Genomic DNA, 22,962 nt, shown 5'->3' on the forward strand with positions numbered 1-22,962 from the left:
TTAAACTTTTCTATTTTCCCATAATTTCTAACATTTGATGACTGTTTATTTTTAATGTAAAATATTCATTTTACACCTGATAATGATAAAGAGAATTCAACTGCTCTTATTAAATGTTTTCCTACTGCTCATTCATCCCAGTCTGTCTATACGACAAGAGATCCTTCTGCACAGGCATGGGACACCCCTGCCTGCATGTCCAGGCTTTGTCCACACCCCTGTAAACAGCTACCCTGTAGCCACCCTTCGGGCCTAGAGGCACGTACTCACTGGAGTATGATAGGCCCTCAGAGGGTGGAGCTAGGGAAAGGGCCTGCAGGGCCTCTGGATGTGGGCACGGGGCACTCATGTCAGAGTTCCTGGTTCCTAGAGTATGGTTTAGAAATGGTGGCAGGAGGTTGTATCCGCTGGTTGAGCAGGTGTCCTTGGGCCATCAGATGCCTAACACCACACAAAGAGGCAACTGGAGGAGGATCAGAGAAGGCTCCTCTGAAATATGAAGGCCCAGAATAGGGGCACTAGTACCTGGGAATATAGATCTGGGAAATGAGAGTTCCAGACTAAGATGGTGAGCTGTGTCGGCCCTTTGGAGTTCAAGTAGAAACAGCTCTGGCAAGAAGTGGGGTAACCTAAAAGTTGTGCACTCCACAAGGAACTAGAGAGAGCAGGCTTCAACACCTGTATTTTATAAGTTGGACTCCTTGCACTTTTAATATTCTTTGTATTTATTACTTTGGGCATTTCTTCTCCTTAGTACTTAGCCATCTATTTTGTACTTCTCGGCCTAACTTAGCTGTGCTATAGAGAACTGGCTTATCTATACTTGCGTCAGAGCGTTTAGGGGACAGTAGCTCCAGGTGCTTGCAAGGCATGAGGGAAATAATCAAAGGAAGTGGAAATTGGGGAGGCAGTGAGGATATATACTGGATGATGGTTATACATGTACTATGGAATCCAAGTTGGAAAAGAAGGGAGTGTAAGAGAGGAGGAGATTAATGGATAAGAGAAAAATGATGGAGTCAATACATTTGAAATTTGTGAAATAAGAGGTAAAGTGGTGATGTAAATCTGTTAGTTTTTTTGGTTGGAAACCAAGAAAGTAACCCTGACTCCCTTACACATTAAAAAAAATAAAAAAACTGTAACAAAGCCCTGGAAAATGCAGAACAGAAACTCGTGGGAAGTCTAGGAGAGGTCCACGAGATGACTCAGTGAAACCACCATTCATAGTGGTTTATCTTTGCTCATCTATATTTCCTAGATTTCCAAGAAAAAGACTTTTTTTTTGCTGACTTTAAAGTGCATTTATAAATTTCTCCTCATTGATTGTTCATGTACATTCAGGGGACAGGGCTGATAACGATAATTTAATAACTAGGGAATTAACCACTTGAGCAAGAGAGCTGGATGCACAGGAGTTTATGGTCAGAGTGGAATATTAGAAACTGTGATTTCAGAAAGGGTGCAATTTCTGCTGATGACAAGGAGTGATAAGCGGTGGTGGCTGAGTTCTGCAGGAAAAGTCCTAGTCAAGGAATCATGGTCACTTGTTCCATTTTGAACAAAGGAAGAGACAAAGAATGTTTCTGGTCTGAGATATGGGAAGAATTGAAGCAGCAGTAATCAAAATGAAGGTTGTCTACCAGAAGAGCTAATTGGAGGGCGTGGAAAGAACGGACGGGGAATTATGTGGCTCAAAAATGCTAAATGAAATGCAGTGCATTATATGGAGAAATGGAGACAAATGAGGGGAAATGGGGAGACACAGCACAGGTCTCAGCCCTGCCCTGGCTTCAGTAACCTATTGTTCTTTTGATCACTCCAGGTCTCTGTTTTATTCTTGTAGTTCTCCTGTGCTCTCCCATACCTTTGTTCTTAGTGTTTTGATAAATAAACCCTTCTCGAATTATTCCAATTTGAGTGTACTATTGATTTCCCGTTAGGACCCTAAATGATACATCAGCCAATTTAAAATATCTTATCTCATTTTTCTCTATTACATATTATGGTTAATGATAATGATCAACTTTGTAATTACTAATAATCAAGCACTATGCATATATTACATAATAATAGACATATTATTTAATTATATTATTTAATCTGTGAGGTAGGTTGTGCTCTCTTCATATTATAGGTGAGAAAACTAAGACTCAAAGATATTGTTATATAGTCAGTAAGTTGCAAAACCAGTCTGGCTCCAGTTTTTGTTTTCTTAAATACAAGTATTGGATTGACTCTCACAAAAGGGGACACCAAACTGAGTAAGCTTTACCTCTGCCCTTAGGAAGAGCAACAGCTATTTGGTAAAATAATAATTTAACTAATTAATTAATGTACGGTGTGTGTGTGTGTGTGTTTATCCTTCAAAGGATAAACTGACTATCCTAGGTATGGAAGAAACCCACTTGAAAACTTTCCCAAAGCCCATCAAAATAGTTCATTACTTTGAGAAGTTGGCTTGATGAAAGCAACATTTATTTGAGTAAGTGTCTACAGTGAGAAGTTTAAGCCATTCTCTGTACACAGACAACCACATAGGAAAACAGCTCAGTAAATTCAAAGCATGAAGATCAAAGTTGTTATGATTACATTTTATTTCCATTTCACCTTACCTTACTGTGCATGCTTATTATTTTATGCTGTTTATACAGCCCATTACCTACTCCCTCTAGTTCTGAGGTCAGAGGAATGGCATTTCCCCTTTAGAGCATTACTACCTCACACTCTATAATTGGCTAGTGGAATTAGAGATTTTGTGGTTATGGGAACAGAAAATTCCCCCCCTTCCGCAAAAATGCAGAATTGTCATGATACAATTTACTTTCACTCATTCAAGCATTATTCAGACTTACCGATTTTTTTTAAATTTCTTTCATTTTTAAAAAATTTGAGGTATTTTCTATTAAATTGGGCTGGCAAAAAACTATCAGAGATATTTAAAACTTGGAGAAATTCCAGACACTATTAATCCAGACACTTTTGTTTTGAAAAGAATCCTTAGACATCATTTACAATTCACAGGACAGTTGTTTTCACATAGGGGAAGTTGTTATCTGCCAAAGTCATATCAAAGATAACATACAATATCTGACAGGACAGAAAATTAGAGAAGTAATGTTCTTTGAGTTTTGAATTTTTATTTTATCTTTAAAAATGTAAATATGTTCTTATAAAATAGCTCATCTATGATTTGGCATTTCTGTTGTCAATAATTTATAGAAAGTGAAAACAGCAGTTGGCTTATTTTTTTCAGGGAACTTTTCTGAAGACAACAGAACTGGAAAACTAAATTGAACGATCTTACCACCCTCAAAGGGCATTTCTTAGGAGCAGAAGCCCAGACATGTAAGTTTTTCCTTGGTAATCTTGTTAATAATAGCTCTTAACCACTGGCGACAAGGGGACTTTTCCGTTCAGTACCATCAAAGACAGTTGAAATTAAGGACACTGAAAATGAAGGAGTTGGGTTGGGTGGAGGGCAGCCACTAATATAATCTAATTCATATTTAACCAGACAGTGATAAAAAAAACTTGCTTTACTATCCATATAAATTGGATAGTTCATATAGGCTTTTTTTCTATTATAGGTTGGATTTGTAAAGAGTTAGTTTCTGTTACTTCTCCTGGTTACTGTGACTCTGCAGAATGAAAATAGAAATTCCAAAGGTTTGTGGCATGTGTTTGCATGCCTGAGTGTGTCACATGGGTGAAGAGGGAGACAGAGAGAGAAAAGCTTGTGAGCTGGTAGATGGAGCCGGTGTTCTTGTAGGATATTTAGCACCCTTCGCAACACTTCCAAACACCAAGATGAACTTTTATGGGGGAGCCTTCTTGGATTTAGATTATTCCAAGCACAGCCTTCATTTCACTCTGATATCTTTTAATTTTGGGCTTTTTCTGTGCCAGGAGCACTTTTGAAAGCTATAAACACAATAGAGAAGAACTGTTTATCAGTCAGGCCAAATGAGTTTTGTTTGTGGATGTTCTATGCACTATGGAGGAAACAAAAAGACTGTGAGGCCAGAAGTGCTGAGAACTCAGGTGCCAAGAACACCAGAGCGCATAGGGCAACTAGGGATGGGCTAGAACACAAAGGAGTTTATAATCAAGCCAGGTGAACTTTAAAACTTCATTCGTTGGGGAGGCTGGAGATTGGACTTAAGTTCGACTTCAATTTTTCCTAACATGAGAGGCTCCTTTGGGCAAGTTTAATCCACGTGGACCTCAGTTTATTCTTCCATGTAATGAGGGATATGTTCTAGTCAGGGATAAAAAATATTTGCATGATGCTGAGTCTTCCCTGTTTCTCCACCCATGTGGCCAGTAAGCTAGGATGGTCACACCTTTTCCTGCTGAACCCAGAGAGTCCTTAGAAGCCTTCGCAACATGATTTGCAAGAAGTAACTATCAGTTGATTGGAGCTAGTGTGTGAAGTGAAGCCAATTCACCACTCAGGGCCTGATTGAGCTTTGACATCTGAATTTATGAATCCAGAATTTGCTGTACATGATCTGTGTCACACGTTTGGCATAAAAATAAACAGAAAAACAGTGCCTTAAATTACAGCCCTTTATGGGCAACAAACTGCTTTAGGTTAAACCTATTCTAAAACAACTGGTTTCTCAATTTTCAGTACACATCAAAATCACCTGGAAAGATTTTTAAAAATAGCAATGCCCAAGTTTTATCCTCAGAGATTCTGATTCTGTTTTCCTGGGGGTGGGTCCCGAGTATCACTTTTTTTTTAAGCACCTCTAACAAATCTAACGTGAAGACAGGTTTGATAACCATTGAGCTGGAGGAAACAAAACAGTAGCACTGAACACTACTCCTCTCAGATAAGCAGGAGGAACAGAGAGAGAAACACGCATGCAGTTTGCTGCAGTATGTCTCCATGTACGAGGCAGGGATTTTATTTGGCTGTGAAGATTAAGCTGGGTCTGAATACATGTTGAGGAGAAGGGAAAGAAAATTTCAGGTTGGAGAAGCAGAATAGACAAAAAGCACAGAAGTGAAAAGCATGTCATGAGTGAAGAAGACACAAAGGCTATTTGATGTTGGGGGAGGGGGGTGAGAAATTAGATTGGCTAAGTGTATAAAGCTATTGAAATTGACTAGCATTTATCATTTAAGTTTCATAAAACTGTTCTGTACACCTGCATTGGAAGCGTTACAAAAGCCTTCAGTCTCCGTTTTAGTGACTGAATAAATAGCCGATTTTCTCCTTTTAGAAACAAACTAACCCAAGCTTTTAACCTGGCCAATGAAGTAAAGTAAGCCTTCATCTGGTAGGAAATGCGGGTGACTGGAGTCTGTCTGCTCATTCTTGTTTAGACCCCCAGAAGAAGTGTAACCTCTTTCTGAAAATGTTATAAAAACAGTGTAAGAATTCCACAACCAGTGGAAAATAATTTAACTTAGCATTAACGTTAGAGAAAATCCATACCATAAGCGTTACTTTTTCTCTTTATAACAATATTGAACTCACTGGGGCAGAAAATGAAATGGTTTTATACATCATCCTGTGACCATAAAGTAGCTAACATAGAGCTTTATAGAATCTGGGTATTGAGTGTATGTCTGAAAATGTAACCAGATTATGCTCCTTCTTTTTTGTTTTCCAATTATTGTTCCTTTCCTTGCATTTGAGTTCTTATAGCAGTCTCCCCTAATTAAGGTTTTGCTGTTATTGTTTTCTGTTTTCCCGGTGCAACGCATCCACCCGGCAACCCTCTCAAGTCAGGATGCATTTCTAAAGTTGTATGTAAGATAAGGGGAGCTCTTAAATAACTTGAGAACAAAATTCATTTAATGTGAGGTAAAGGTTAATAGATGAAACTAGACTGTGAAAAAAGAGCTTTACACACAAGTTCTTTGCTATTTAACTTTGAGTTTTGTAGGCAGCTAAAAATAGCCCAGGCACACCTGTGTTATTAAGTGATCCTTTATACTGTAGACTTTAGGTTAGACTGTGTTTTTACTTAGGTGTTGCTAGCTAGGCAATTGCTTTAATTTATCTGGTACATTTGAATTATTTCAAGTTAGCATCATTTTTCCATGATTAGCAAAATAATAATAACTTATGAAATGGAAAGCTCTTCATTGGGCTCTGTCAATGGTCGATCATTATTTCTAATCTTGACCTTCCAGCTTCCACTAACTGGTAAAGAAATAAGAGACTGCATTAGGTGAAATAAGAATAGTAATAATAGCAATAGTAATACTTCAATGAGGAATCAACACTATACATAATCACAGAGGAAATTGTTCTCAAGCATTTTATTTTCTCCCTTTTATGGATAAGCTTTTCTACAATCTATAAACATTCACAAAAATCTCAATCTCAGTGAGTGCCCTGAACTTTGTATTTTCTAAAGATATGTAAATAGAGAGGACTTCAAAATTCTGAGGTATGGATCAGGATCAGGATAGCCCCAGAGATCTGGTGTCAGCATAAAGGTACATTCTAAAGATGTTTGGTTTGGTTGGAGTTTCATTGTGAATGGAGCCCACTCAGATCAGGGACTCCCCAGTATTACACTGAGCTGAAATTTTTCACTCATCCAGATTTCCTTAAATGATTCATAATCTTACTACCTCATATAATACATTTTTATTTTAGTATGTATGCCCTTCTTGCTTTTTAAGTCAGCAAATTCTTTTTCAGTCGTATGCAATATATATAAGTATCTTACGTACACAGTTACACACATATATATATTTCCTTGTATATTTAAGAAAAAATTTTAGCATCATCTCAGTATTGCAAAGAATCTTAAATGTCCAATCCAACTATCCATCTGATACTAGAATATTCTCCTACTACCTACAGGCGTCATCTAGGTCAGCCTTGAATATTTTCAGTGATGAATAACTCACCACCATTGGAAATCTTTGGATAACACTAATATTTGAAATTTCTCCCTTACATTGTACTGTACTTGCTGCTTATGGTTTTTTTCTCTAGTCTTTGACAACATAAAAATTGAATCTAATGTGTCTTGTACATGCTATTTCCTGTAGTAGTTCTTCATATGGCAGAGTTTCCAAATCTATCCTTCATCAAGAAACTTTCCTCAAGAATATTACATAGAGAGGTGTTATATTCCTTATAGTTACAGAAAGATATATCTACTCATAGATGTAAGTATTAGAGTATGTAAGTAAGTATGCAAGTAAAGCCAAGTATTAGCTTTTGACTTTTTTGGTTGGTTAGTTTCTTTGTTTGTTTGTTTGTTTTTGGTCTTATCTCTTTCCTGTTGACCTGTTTCAAAGTTTATCATTGCATAAAATCACAAGGTTGTTAGCCAATTGATCCAACACTGTTAATTGTACACTACTATATGTTCACCACAACCATGGTTTATCTTTAAATTTTACATTAAATGAATTTCTAATGTGTTCAGGTGTCTAGCTTTAGGGAAGTTGCCTCTATTCCAAACTCATGGGTAAATCCTGAACCCATGTCAATTATGATAATTAGTTTTCCTTACCAGAATTAAGTAATGGATGTGTGACCCAGGTCTAGTCCGTGAGATGTGTTGGAAAGTCTGTAGGGTAGGAAGAGAGGCTTCTGAAATACTGTTTTTCTGAAATACTTTTTCCAACAAGTAAAAAGAGACCATATAAAATAATAGTTTTTCTCCCACTGAATATTGTCTTACCTGTCTGTGATGCCTGAGAATATGGCAGCCTTCTTGCAAGCATGAGATAAATTAGCCAGAGGACAGGCAGACACACACAAGATGACAAAGTAATTCTTTTTGCTGGTTTTAAAATTTATTGGGGTACAATTTAAATACAGTAAAAATACAGGCACAAAAACTTACGAATTTTAACAAATGTGTATATTCATATAACAACACCACAGTCAAGATATAGTCTCATCATCCCAAAGTGTTCTCTCAAGACACTTTGTAGTCAATCACCTCCCTACACTCCTGACTCTTGGTAACCACTAATTTTTTTTTCCTCTCATAGTTTTTCTTTTCAGAGTGTCATATAAACAGAATCATACAGTATATAGCTTCTGACTCTTTTTTCACTTCACATAATGTATTTGAGGTTCATCTGTGTTATCACATAAAACAGTAGCTTGTTGCTTTTTACTACTGAGTAGAATTTCATCTTGTGCGTATGCAGCGGGAACATTGATTCTTCATGGTAGTCAACCACAGAATTAATCAGATTGAAAGCCATCCTACTCTGGGATATATTGATAGGCAAGACAGTTTTTCCCTTTTAAGCTATTTTGGTATTTCTTGTCCAACCCATTGTAGCTGATATACCAGATTGATCTGTCCTACTGTTAATGATGTCAAACAGTGAGTTCAAATGTAAGGTGGTATATTTATTCCAGCTGGACATTTCACTTAAAGTGAGTTCATTCAAAACAAGTTTGCTTAAAATCACTGTCTATAGTCCATTCACTTAAATTCTATCTTGTTGGACTGGGCACACCACAGTGGCTGTCAAGATATATTTTTTGCCCTAATTTTGTCACTTAATATGTGTGCTATTCTGTTGCATTTATGCTGTACAAATTGAGTGAGCCTATCTTATATCAGCTAATCCAACATAATATAACAAAAGCTATATATATTGAAATCCAGTCTTATTGTCATTTATTATATTTTCCTTTCTCCTTTAGACCATTTATTTACCCTTCCCAATACAGATGATCACATTATTCCAATTGTTTCCAGGTTGTCTCCAAATCATTTTTCTATTTGAAATGTTTGTCCTTAATAATTTAGGGAGTGACTGAATTAAATCTTCTCCCACTGATGTTCATTTATTTTAGTAAAATTTATTAATGACAGCACCTTTCTAGAAAGAGTCATATTAATCCAGAAACACAATAGATAACATTAATTCAGCATCTATTAAGTTGTTTACACTCTACCACATATTAACTTATATCCTCTCATTTATTCTTCACAATTATCATTTCAACTTTACAGATGAGAGAACTAAGCTTAAATCTTGTATCACCCACAGTAACATGTCCTAAATTAAATTTTCTACACCCAAATTTGTAAAATGTCATAAAAAGTAATGTGCAGCAATGTGTTTCCTTTTTGAAGTGTGTTTCTTTTGACTGTAAGGGGAGGGTTTCATTTTATTTCATTAATTTCTCAACTTTAAAAAGTAAACATGCCAATCTTCTACACCAAAACCCAATGGCTGCATTCAATATAAAAATATCCATATGGTTTCTGTATCTGTTTTATATTTTGAAAATTGCTCCAGCTAGAAGAAGTAGTAGCAACAACATAATCTAGCAACATTCTAGCAACATTCCTCAGTATGCTTGTATCTCTTATGGGTCTAGCAACATTCCTCAGTATGCTTGTATCTCTTACGGGTCGCCAGAAATATAATTATATATCTCAATAGATACAATAGGTATATATGTGTGCCTGTCATTTGTTTGTCCTCATCTCAAAAAGGGTTAATGGAGGCACCAAATCATATATTAAAAGCACATAGAGAAGGCTGAAAGAGAGATTCTTCTGTGGGTACTTTATAAAACTACATTTACAACATGATAAAACTACCATGAGGTGATTCTCTAAATCATCCTTGGATGTTTGAGCAGTGGCATCAATGCCCTTTCCTAGCAAGTCATAAAGCAGGTTGCCCTGGAGGTTCACTGGTATCCCTGCCCAATGGCCATTTTTTCCCCTAATTTGCTTTTATAGTCAATGAGTGTATTTAGTCATGTCTCCGTTAATCATCTCCAGGGGAACCAGCCAACAAAGGTTATGATGTTCTGTTTTAGGATGTTAGTCCTGGTGTTTGCTTGAATACAAAAATCTCCTAGACAATTAGCCATGGCAATTCCAAAGCTGATGCTTGGAGGCCTTCCTTCAATTTAGGAAAGAACCCTGGGAAGCTAAAAGAAAGGCCACCAGGCAGGGGAATGTCCCTATTTGAGTTATGCTGAGACTAATGTGTAAATGTGTGTAATGAATATGCAAGGAAGATTCTTACTTCAAAAAGAAATAACTTCTGCCCCAGGCATCAATATCTTTACAATAATAATGACTGATGCCTCTGCTGCAGCTTTCTTGGCCAGAGCTGCAGTAAATGAAGGGAATCCATCAGTAACAAAGGCTAGAAGCCTACTGTCTTATAACAGATTGTTTGATTTCCCTCAATCAACTTAAACAAGCATGGCACTCAGGGAACAAGTATGCATAGTATGTAGAACACTATTTGGGGAGGACTGGGAAATGCATGCTTCGGGAATGTCACTCTGTTTCAAATCCCTGCTCTGTCACTTACATCCATGTAATTTTGGTCAATTCCTTAGTTTCTCTGTGCCAAAACTTCCTTACCTTATAAGATAAAAATAGTACCCAGGTCATAAGTTTGTTGAGAAGAGTAAGTAAAATATTTTGTATAAAGAGCAAAGAACAGTGTCTTGCATGCTATAGGCTCTCGGTTAATGGTAGCTATCATCATCATTGTTGAATATGTGAATTACAGTTCTACTTTAGGACATCATTTGAAGCTTTTTAGACTTTTTAGGTACCAGCTTCAAATCACTTGGATCCGCAAATACTAAAATATCTGAATGTCAAAAAGCTAAGTTAGAATCTTTATGAACTAACTAGAATTTGCCAAAGAAAAGATTTAATCATAAAATGTGTTCTTATACTTAAATGAAAGGTACAGAAATGCTACTACTCTACTCTGTATTTTATTCAGCATGAATATACAGTTTCTACATTTTTGTTTCAGTTCTTTGAAAAAATAGCTGTTCTTATCTACAAGGTGCTAATTAAGAAACGAAAGAAACAAAATGAGACCCAGGGTTGAGACTGGTTCTTTATGACATATTTTACTTGAAATCACCAGAGAAAGATTCTCTCTACCACATGACTTTTCTACTCCTTTCTGTTTCTAGTATTTCTTACAATTCTCTGCCCTTGAACTAAAGAAACATAACCAGCTATTCATATATAATACCAATCATACAATAGGTAATGTGTGTAGAGGATACATGAATGCCCAGCACAGCTGTGGGTGCTTCCTATGTATCATCTCATGAGGCCTTTACAACTCTATGAGGTCTTAGTATTCCCACTTTATAGATGGGAACACTAAGGCACAGAGAATGTAAGGGACTTGTTTCAGATCATATAGCTAATAAGCAAACTGCATGGGACTACAGAGTATGCTCCTCACCACTGTGCCTCACTGCCTCCAGAATGCAGAGTTTGGTTATAGTACTGTGTCCCTACCAGTCATAATCATCTATGTGACTTGACTAGATATCTAACAATAACCTTCCTGGTTATTTTATACAGAATTCCATTTTCTCTCTTAATCTCTTTCTAAATATGCTGTGACAACTGTCATAAATACAAAGCATGAGGGTTATTTGGTCTGATTTCCTTTTTGTCCACAAGGATAGTAAGCAAAACTGATCAGATGATCAGTCAAAAGAAAGAATAGGTCCCTAATATCTAGATTTATGAGACTGTACTGTGAAGTAATTGAACCAACTTTTTAACAAACCTCTAAATGAATTCTGTTCCATTCAGTGGTGTCACAGCTTGGTGAGGATGTGATTACCCCCACTGATGTCTCCATTACTCTTAGGGAATTTCCTTTTATATCTGAAACACATTTTTTGGCTTCTTTTTCATTTTTCTTGGTGGTGAATAGTCATGCATTGAACGAAAGGGGGTAATTTTTGAAAGAGGCTAAAATTTATTTAATTAAAAGCATGAAAGAATATTGTAGAAGGGGGTGGCAGGACATATTTAAAGTGATGAAAGAGAAAAACCTACAACCAAGATTACTCTACCCAGCAAGGATCTCATTCAGATTCAACGGAGCAATTTAAAACTTTACAAACAAGCAAAAACTAAGAATTCAGCACCACCAAACCAGCTTTAAAACAAATGCTAAAGGAACTACGCTAGGCAGGAAACACAAGAGAAGGAAAACACCTACAATAACAAACCCAAAACAATTAAGAAAATGGTAATAGGAACACACATATTGATAACTACTTTAAATGTAAATGTATTAAATGCCCCAACCAAAAGACATAGACTGGCTGAATGGATACAGAAACAAGACCCATATGTATGCTGTCTACAAGAGACCCACTTCAGACCTAGGGACACATCCAGACTGAAAGTGAGGGGATGGAAAAAGATATTCCATGCAAATGGAAATCAAAAGAAAACTGGAGTAGCAAATCTCATATAAGACAAAATAGATTTTAAAATAAAGACTATTACAAGAGACAAAGAAAGACACTACATAATGATCAAGAGATCAATCTAAGAAGAAGATATAACAATTTTAAATATTTACACACCCAACGTAGGAGCTCCTCAATACATAAGGCAAATGCTAACAGCCATAAAAGGGGAAATCAACAGTAACACGATCATAGTAGGGGACATTAACACCCCACTTTCACCAATGGACAGATCGTCCAAAATGAAAATAAATAAGGAAACACAAGCTTTAAATGATACATTAAACAAGATGGACTTAATTGATATTTATAGGACATTCCATCCAAAAACAACAGAATACACTTTCTTCTCAAGTGCTCTTGGAACATTCTCAAGGATAGATCATATCTTGGGTCACAAATCAAGCCTTGGTAAATTTAAGAAAATTGAAATCATATCAAGTATCTTTTCCGACCACAACGTTATGAGACTAGATACCAATTACAGGAAAATATCTATAAAAAATACAAACACATGGAGGCTAAACAATACACTACCAAATATCCAAGAGATCACTGAAGAAATAAAAAAAATACCTAGAAACAAATGACAATGAAAATACAATGACCCAAAACCTAAGGGATGCAGCAAAAGCAGTTCTAAGATGGAACTTTATAGCAATACAATCCTACCTCAAGAAACAAGAAACATCTCAAATAAACAACCTAAACTTACACCTAAAACAATTAGGGAAAGAAGAACAAAAAAACCCCAAAGTTAGCAGAAGGAAAGAAGTCATAAAGATCAGATCAGAAATAAATGAAAAAGAAACGAAGGAAACAATAGCAAAGATCAATAAAACTAAAAGCTGGTTCTTTGAGAAGATAAACAATATTGATAAACCACTAGCCACCCTCATCAAGAAAAAAAGGGAGAAGACTCAAATCAACAGAATTAGAAATGAAAAAGGAGAAGTAACAGCTGACACTGCAGAAATACAAAGGATCATGAGAGATTACTACAAGCAACTATATGCCAATAAAATGGACAACCTGGAAGAAATGGACAAATTCTTAGAAAAGCACAACCTTCTGAGACTAAACCAGGAAGAAATAGGAAATATAAACAGACCAATCAGAAGTGCTAAAATTGAAACTGGGATTAAAACTCTTCCAGCAAACAAAATCCTAGGACCAGATAGATTCACAGGTGAATTCTATCAAACATTTAGAGAAGAGCTAACACCTATCCTTCTCAAACTCTTCCAAAATATAGCAGAGGGAGGAACACTCCCATACTCATTCTATGAGGCCACCATCACCCTGATACCAAAACCAGAGAAAGATGACCCAGAAAAAGAAAACTACAGGCCAATATCACTGATGAACATAGTTGCAAAAATCCTCAACAAAATACTAGCAAACAGAATCCAACAGCATATTAAAAGGATCATACACCATGATCAAGTGGGATTTATCCCAGGAATGCAAGGATTCTTCAATATACACAAATCAATTAATGTGATAAACCGTATTAACAAATTGAAGGAGAAAAACCATATGATCATCTCAGTAGATGCAGAAAATGCTTTTGACAAAATTCAACACCCATTTATCATAAAAACTCTCTAGAAAGTAGGCATAGAGGGAAACTACCTCAACATAATAAAGGCCATATACGACAAACCCACAGCCAGCATCGTTCTCAATGGTGAAAAACTGAAACCATTTCCACTAAGATCAGGAGCAAGACAAGGTTGCCCACTCTCACCACTATTATTCAACATAGTTTTGGAAGTTTTAGCCACAGCAATCAGAGAAGAAAAAGAATGAAAAGGAATCCAAATTGGAAAAGAAGAAGTAAAACTGTCACTGTTAGCAGATGTCCTGATACTCTGCATAGAGAATCCCAAAGATGCTACCAGAAAACTACTATAGCTAATCAATGAATTGGATAAAGTAGCAGGATATAAAATTAATGCACAGAAATCTCTTGCATTCCTGTAGACTAATGATGAAAAATCTGAAAGAGAAATTAAGGAAACACTCCCGTTTACCATTGCAACAAAAAGAATAAAATACCTAGGAATAAACCTACCTAAGGAGACAAAAGACCTGTATGCAGAAAACTATAAGACACTGATGAAAGAAATTAAAGGTGATACAAACAGATGGAGAGATATACCATGCTCTTCAATTGGAAGAATCATCATTGTGAAAATGACTATACTACCCAAAGCAATCTACAGATTCAGTGCAATCCCTATCAAACTACCAGTGGCATTTTTCACAGAACTAGAACAAAAAAATTCACAATTTGTATGGAAACACAAAAGACCCCAAATAGCCAAGACAATCTTGAGAAAGAAAAACGGAGGTGGAGGAATCAGGGTCCGTGACTTCAGTCTATACTACAAAGTTACAGTAATCAAGACGGTATGGTACTGGCACAAAAAGAGAAATATAGATCAATGGAACAGGATAGAAAGCCCAGAGATAAACTCATGCACATAGGGTCACCTTATTTTTGATAAAGGAGGCAAGAATATACAATGGACGAAAGACAGCCTCTTCAGTAAGTCGTGCTGGGAAAACTGGACAGCTACATGTGAAAGAATGAAATTAGAACACTCCCTAACACCATACACAAAAATAAACTCAAAATGGATTAAAGACCTAAATGTAAGGCCAGACACTATAAAACTCTTAGAGGAAAACATAGGCAGAACACTCTGACATAAATCACAGCAAGATCCTTTTTGACCCACCTCCTAGAGAAATGGAAATAAAAGCAAAAATAAACAAATGGGACCTAATGAAACTTACAAGCTTTTGCAAAGCAAAGGAAACGATAAACAAGATGAAAAGACAACCATCAGAATGGGATAAAGTATTTGCAAATAAGCAACGGACAAAGGATTAATCTCCAAACTATACAAGCAGCTCATGCAGCTCAATATCAAAAAAACAAACAACCCAATCCAAAAATGGACAGACCTAAACAGACATTTTTCCAAAGAAGATATACAGATTGCCAACAAACAAATGAAAGGATGCTCAACATCACTAATCCTTAGATAAATGCAAATCAAAAGTACAATGAGGTATCACTTCACACCTGTCAGATGGCCATAGTCAAAAAATCTACAAACAATTAATGCTGGCGAGGATGTGGAGAAAAGGAGACCCTCTTGCACTGCTGGTGGGGATGTAAATTGATGCAGCCACTATGGAGAACAGTATGGAGGTTCCTTAAAAAATTAAAAATAGAACTACCATATGACCCAGCAATCCCACTACTGGGCATATACCCTGAGAAAACCAAAATTCAAAAAGAGACATGTACCACAATGTTCATTGCAGCTCTATTTGCAATAGCCAGGACAGGGAAGCAACCTAAGTGTCCATCGACAGTGAATGGATAAAGAAGATGTGGCACATATATACAATGGAATATTACTCAGCCATAAAAAGAAACGAAATTGAGTTATTTGTAGTGAGGTGGAAGGACCTAGAGACTGTCATACAGAGTGAAGTAATCAGAAAGAGAAAAACAAATACCATATGCTAACAGATATATATGGAATCTAAAAAAAAAAAAAAAAAAATGGTTCTGAAGAACCTAGGGGCAGGACAGGAATAAAGACGCAGACATAGAGAATGGACTTGAGGACACAGGGAAGGGGAAGGGGAAGCTGGGACAAAGTGAGAGAGTGTCATGGACATATATACACTACCACATGTATAATAGATAGCTAGTGGGAAGCAGCCGCATAGCACAGGAAGATCAGCTCGGTGCTTTGTGTCCACCTAGAGGGGTGGGATACGGAGGGTGGGAGGGAGGCTCAAGAGGCAGGGGATATGGGGATATACGTATATGTATAGCTGATTCACTTTGTTGTACAGCAGAAACTGTTGTAAAGTAATTATACTCCAATAAAGATGTTAAAAAAATTATTGTAGAGTTATGGCAGAGGAGGGGAGGGAGGAAGGAAGGGAGGGAGGGAGGGAGGGAGGAAGAAAGGAAGAGGGAAGGAAGGAAGGGAGAGAGAGAGAGGGAGGAGAAAAAGGGGGGTGGGGGAAGAGAGAGAGAGAGAGGAGGGAGGGAAGTAGGAAGAAAGGAAGAAAGAAAAACAGAAAGTTTCTCTCTGTGGTTATAATGGATCCATAATGCAATTCTGAAAAGAAGTCTCCTAGAATATTTTGAACTCTATTGAATATTGAATTGTATGCACTGGAATTTATGTGTAACCTCCACAGATGACAGCTATAAAGACAGTATTTTTTCGTTAAACTTTGAGGAAAAATGCTTTTAAATTTTATTATTTTACTTTTTTTTTTTTTACAAACACTGAGTCAACAATCCTAAATTTTTGTTTCTTCACAGAGGACAGCCGGATGGCAAAGAAAAGGAGTTTGCTGGAATGTGGAAATCCATTTAAACCTATGCTTGTGTCCCTCTTTACTGATTTTTTTAAGCAGCCAAATGCCCTATTTAGCATACTAGTCCTCCATTTAGGGTTTTAATCCAACTACAACCGTGGAAAGAGAGTAGTTTTAAATAATAATGGAATCTTACTTTTACTATTGAAACTTTACATCATCCAGGAACCAAAACATCTTTTTTGTCAGATAAGGCCCTCCATAAGCCTGCGTTATCCATCACTTCGACTCTAGGTTCAAAAAGCGGAAGGACCCACTTTTCTTTCAAGTAGATTTCTCATCTGTCTCAGCTAAGTCCCCTCCTGAACTGTATTCTTCGCCGTCCTCCCCTTCTCTTTGCAAAAAAACTTTAAAAGATCTCAGGAAAGAGCTCTTTGGATTGTGTTCATGGCAGGGTCAACATCGCTAATTCTTCCTGAGTGTTCTCAAAGTGCGGCTTGTCTCCAAAGCCAGAAATGCAAAATAATGTGATTTTTGTCATTTCCTTCATGATCCAATTTAAGGCATTTGGAGGACTTACATTTTATATCATTAAAAGGTCTTTTCAATTTTTGTTATTGAAATAGTCCCTAAAACTTATTTGTATGGTCAGTAATAGATAAATTATGTGGTCAGTTAATGGTATTATAAACATGTGGTTATGTAACCTCTAAACCCAAAGATCTATCATAAATAAATAAGTCAGAATTCAAATCCTGTGAGAACAAATTACATGCCTCCAGTTTTCCTTAGGAAACAGCTGTACTGAATCAGGTGGGTTGATGAAGGCCAACTATACTTGGCCTTGAAAGTTGGACTTAATTAGCATCCACGACTCTCACTAAAATTTATGAGGATAAACTTTCCTTAGACATAATGGTCCCCTGCCTTTTTGTTATCTCACGTCATGCTCACTGGCTTCCACAAAGCACTTGAATATGTTCAGGGCCTGTGTGTAGAAACTCGATAGCATCTTATTCCTAAGGATTTTCAGGGTTATATGATGATTTCTCAGATAAATGGAACAACAAATTTCCATGAAACTTATAGATTATTAAATGAGAAGTGTTCATGCTAGCTAGAGGTAATGTGCGGAATCAATCTGAGTAAAATCCAGCCCTAGAAAATTTTTATGCGTTTTTTAACAGACATCTATAGCAGACGCCAGTTGCTAAAGGCTAAGTAGTTTTATTTAGCAGAAATACTAAATAGGGTCAGTCACTAATATCTGAAATTTGATATGGACCTAAGCCCTGTGCGGTTTACATGGAAAGAACATCTTTGCAGATGGCTTCAAGAAATGCTTAGGGGATCCATATGCTACAATAGTTGTATACTTTCTGCTAATCGTCCCTACCTAAAAATTGCCGGATGGTGCTAAGAGATTGGGTAGATCACTTGCTAGTATACGGATGGAAGTAAGAGCAAGTTTTATAGGAACAAGTGGAGGTTATTCACATTATTCAGAAATATTAGTAATATCATTGACTTGATCAGATAATTTAATGTTTAGTCATTTGTATTAATTTTCTAAGGAAGATTTTCTAAGTTGAGATTTTCTTTTTATTTATTTTTCATTCAAAATGTGAATTTCTTATTTTTTTAATTTTTATTTTATATTGGAGTATAGCTGATTAACAATGTGTTCGTTTCAGGTGTACAGCAAAGTGATTCAGTTATAATATACATGTATCTATTCTTTTTCAAATTCTTCTCCCATTTCAGTTATTACAGAATACTGAGCAGAGTTTCCCGTGCTATACAGTAGGTCCTTGTTAGTTATCTGTTTTAAATATGATAGTGTGTATATGTCAGTCCCAAACTCCCAATTCATCCCTCAGCCCCACCTTTCCCCTTTGGTAACCATAAGTTTGTTTTCTAAGTCTGTGAGTCTCTTTCTGTTTTGTAAATAAGTTCATTTGTATCATGTTTTTTAGAGTCCACATATAAGCAATATCATACGATATTTGTCTTTCTCTCTCTGACTTACTTCACTCAGTATGACAATCTCTAGGTCCATTCACGTTGCTGCAAAATGCATTATTTCATTTTTGTCCATGGCTGAGTAATATTTCCTTGTATATATGTACCACATCTTCTTTATCCATTCCTCTGTTGATGGACATTTAGGTTGCTTCCATGTCTTGGCTATTGTAAACAGTGCTGCAATGAACAATGGGGTGCATGTATCCTTTTGAACCATGGTTTTCTCCAGATATATGCCCAGGAGCGGGATTGCTGGATTTGAGAGGAAGTAACAAAAAGAATAACTTAAACCATACCAAACAGGTCAACATTTAATTAGTTAATTGAAACTTACTTAATATACTTATGCATTCGGGGCCACTTTTGACTCCTATTTAAAGTGAATAAATGAATGAATGGGTATTTAACAAAGCCGATTAATTAATTAGTAGCCTTTACCAGTATTTTTCCAGCAAGCACCTTGCAAATTCCCTATCTCAGTGCAGAAATCTAAATGTTCTTATTCTGAGAAATAAAACTTCATCTGTGGATGTTTGATTGGGAGCTCAATATTTTGACATTTATGAATAAGATTATCCATAAGAATATATCTTATTCTCACTAGTTCTGAACACAGCTGTTTGGTAAAATTGTATTACAAAAAAACATAGAAAAATTGAAAATCTAATTAAATGAAAAATATTCATAACCACCAAGGCCTAACTGCTTTTAATATTTTGGTATATAGTCACTCAGGCATTTTGTTGTGCACATATGGTTGCATATATAAGTATATATGCATTATAATATATAAATTATAAATCCTTAAAACTAATAGGTAATTAAATATATAATACAAAATATGGCATAGTAAAGCTTTCTCAAATGAAAACAATTATAATTCTACAACTCTTGCCATTTTTCATTTTACCTTCTGATCTGTATTCATATTTCTACCTAATTGTAATCATAAAATTCATACTTGCATAACTACTTTGATAAGAAAATTATAACTACTTTTATTGCTTTCAGGCAATTCTTTTAACACACATTCCTCTCAAATTCATCCAAGAAGTGAAAAACCATGACATTTACATCAGAAGTGTTTTAGCCTTTTTGGGTGACAACTCAGTAGACTTATTTTAAAAAGCAATAACATAAAAAATTCCAAACATCTTATTTCCATATGGGAAGCAGCTGTTCTTTTTCATATTGGTGAAAGGAGATTTTTGTGTTCTCTGCTCCGTCTGGCCTACTGGGGCCCTGATCACTGAAACCGCCCTCCTTCTCTGATGCATCCTTGAGAGTTGGTGATGATACAGATAATGTTTATTGGAATTTATTCTGTGACAACACTGTGCTATGCATTTTACAGTCATTACCTCATTTATTTCTCCAACTGCCATTTTAAAGATGAAGAAACTCAGGCTTAGAAAGGTCACATATCTTGCCCAGGGTCATGCAAATAATAAGTGGCAGAGCCAGGATTTTCATCTGCTTGTTGCCAGAGCCCTTGACCACTAGCGCAGTGTTATCCTGCGTGCCTCTGTGTAGCTACATTCCACTGTTGATTGGGAGATTAGTAATCAGATGTCTTATGCTGAAACCTTTCAAATCCTATCAGTTGTCTTCACATCTTTGAGTAAATACTTCTGGCTTTTAGAAGAGCCTAGCTTTGGAAAATCTACTGTTCTACTCCTGGGATAGCTCCTGACACACTGTTCCCTTTCTAGCAATTTCTCCTCATTTCTTGGCTCAGTACCTTGAATTAATGCAGTGCCAATCATTACCTATTTCTACGTTATTTCTCTCCCTTAGACCTATAAGCTTTATGCCTCCCCCCCCAAATCAACCTGCATATAGTTCTCTTATCTTCAGTTTCTTATCCATTTGAGATATTTGAGGGATCCCCTGTAATTTTCAAAACAATTTAATTCCTCAAAAATCTTCCATATTGTTTTCCACTTGTTCAGGTCAGAATTTTTGGAGTCAACCCTGAATCCTCTTTTTCTCTCTTATCCTGCACCCAAACCATTGGCACACCCTACAGGTTCTACTTTCAAAATATTTTCAAGACACAGTAGTTTAAGATAAAACCACTTCTTACTTTTTTTTCATTGCTACGACCCTGCTCCAAGCCCCTATCATCCTTCTCCTTCTATCCTTGCCTCCGTATTGTATTATTTACACAGAGGCTAGAGGGATCCTATAGAAACTTCTGTCAAATTGCATCACTCTTCTGCTCAAAGTTCACTAATGAATGACTTCCTGCCTCAGAGCAAAAGCCAGATGCCTGCATGACCCTCCATGCTCTTATCCCTACTCCCACACTGTCCTACCAATATCCCTATTAGTCTAATTAAACTGGCCACCTGCACTTTCTCAAATAAGCCGAACATCTTTATACTTCATAGGCTTTGCACTTGTTTATCTCTCGGTCTGGGACATTTTTCTGGCCAATAGGCACATGGCTTGATTCTCCATCTTATTTCACATCTTCCCTTAGAAGTCACTTTTTCAGAGTCCATTCCTGGTCCCCTTATATAAAATAGCAACTCCCAACCTCAATGTGCCCTATTCTTCCTTTCCCTGTTTTAGTTTCCACCATAGCAGTTGATCAAAACCTGACCTGTGACACATTTATTTCAGTTGCATATTGTATTCCTACTAGAATGTAATCTTCACGAGGGCATGGAGTCTGCTGTGTTTACTGATATACTGTCAGCCTAAAAGAGCACCACCACACAGCAAATATTTGTTGTATACATGAATGGAATTCACCTCATTTTGAGGGATCATTGTTTTAGGATGGTGCTCATTACTTTGGAAGTAGGGTGCCCAATAATGCAAGTCACTTTAATAATAATACTTAAAGTGTTTCTAGAATATTTTAGTAATTCATGTGATATATTGACAATTGAGCCCAGAAATGAATTTATCGTAAAGTTATGAAGTTTAAGTAATCAAATAGTTATCAAAACAAAAGTAGACAAATCAATTTTTTGACAACGTATGTTTATACATAGCACTTGTCTTTGTCTGGTCCAAAATCTCACTATCAACATTCCGTACCTGGGCTCTGTGCCATTTTACAAGATAGAGAATGTTCAGAAGTGGAATAATGCTGTTTTGGCTTAACTGTCCCTATTTCTAAGGCTTTTTCTCCATTCTACCCTTACCTCTCTGTTGGAATACTATGATAGTTTTTAAAGCTGTGATCATAAGGGCAAAATCTGCATTTCCCAAATTGGGTCAAAATCTATTTGTTGCTTCATGTAACATTTTCTCTTTTCTCCTAAGAAACATTTAAGGAAAGCTGTCAGGCAGAACAATTAGAGGAAAGTAAAATCTCAACCAAAAAAATTGTGGCTATTTTCACAAATTGAAAACTTATTAGAATTAAACATTCACCAGCCAAAGTGGCCTCGAATGGTAATCTGAATACTATCCAATTTCATTTAGAAAATGAACCTAAGATCAAATGGTTCTTTTAAAAAAAATCCACGTAAAACATGACTTAAAACAAATACTGATAAATATACAAAGAAAGGAGGAGACATGGGCTAATTTAGGAAAAGATTTCTTTTTTTTCTTTTTAGTGGTTTATTATGACCGGGGCTGAACCCACCTATTTACAGTTTTCAGGGAAAGAAAATATTTTTTCTGACCACAGCTGAAGAGAGACCCTGACAGAGCTTTCCTGCTCCCCATCTCCCATGTCATCAGTGTTTTCTGGGAGAGGAATCTGAGGTGGTTTTCCAGCTAAGTGGTTACAGCTGTTTCCACGGCATCAGTCAGATGGAGTTTCTGCTCTTGTTGACTTTGGCTGAAGTCTTCCCCATGAGCCCAACAGCATAAGAGCATTTGCTGTGAGGCCTGGGGCTCTGGACAAACATTCCAGTTTCTGAGTTCTTAACATTAACATTTGATAAATTCTTCTCTTAATTTCTCCTGGAGAAAAGTCAAAGACACTGGAGAGTCCCCTTTGCCCTGTGACAACCATGGTATTTCCCCCACACATAACCCTTTTCCTTCTTTATATATAGCTGAAAACCCGAAAAACATAATAATGTGTGCAAACTATGCCAATCTATGGAAAAAAATGCATTCTTTTAAATACGTTTCAACACATTTTTGACAGTTTTCTGAAACACCAGACTCCTTTGAAGACTTTAAAAATAAAAGAGAAAAATAGGCTTTAAAGCAAATGCTGAAATGCTGGTGTCAAAAGGTGCTATGAGAAAATTTGAAGTGTAGTTACAGAGTTAATTAGGGGGGTCAGCTGTCATAATTGCATGAGGTAGGATAGTACTTCTTAAAGTTATTTTGATAACCTTTAGAAAATAGTAAGTCTAATGCTTACTTTT

At 36.4% G+C, this 22,962-nt stretch overlaps 1 long non-coding RNA gene across 1 annotated transcript in view; it reads left to right on the top strand.

Annotated features, from left to right (window-relative positions):
- Window positions 1–3,268: 3,268 nt before the first annotated feature.
- LOC132376315 (uncharacterized) overlaps window positions 3,269–22,962 on the top strand; it is a 164,486-nt gene continuing 144,792 nt past the window's right edge. Inside the window, exon 1 of the long non-coding RNA XR_009506269.1 lies at window positions 3,269–3,348. This is a non-coding gene — a long non-coding RNA (uncharacterized LOC132376315). The remainder of the gene's footprint in view (window positions 3,349–22,962) is intronic.

Source organism: Balaenoptera ricei, chromosome 12 (assembly GCF_028023285.1).
Source record: "Balaenoptera ricei isolate mBalRic1 chromosome 12, mBalRic1.hap2, whole genome shotgun sequence".
Classification (NCBI taxonomy): Eukaryota; Metazoa; Chordata; class Mammalia; order Artiodactyla; family Balaenopteridae; genus Balaenoptera; species Balaenoptera ricei.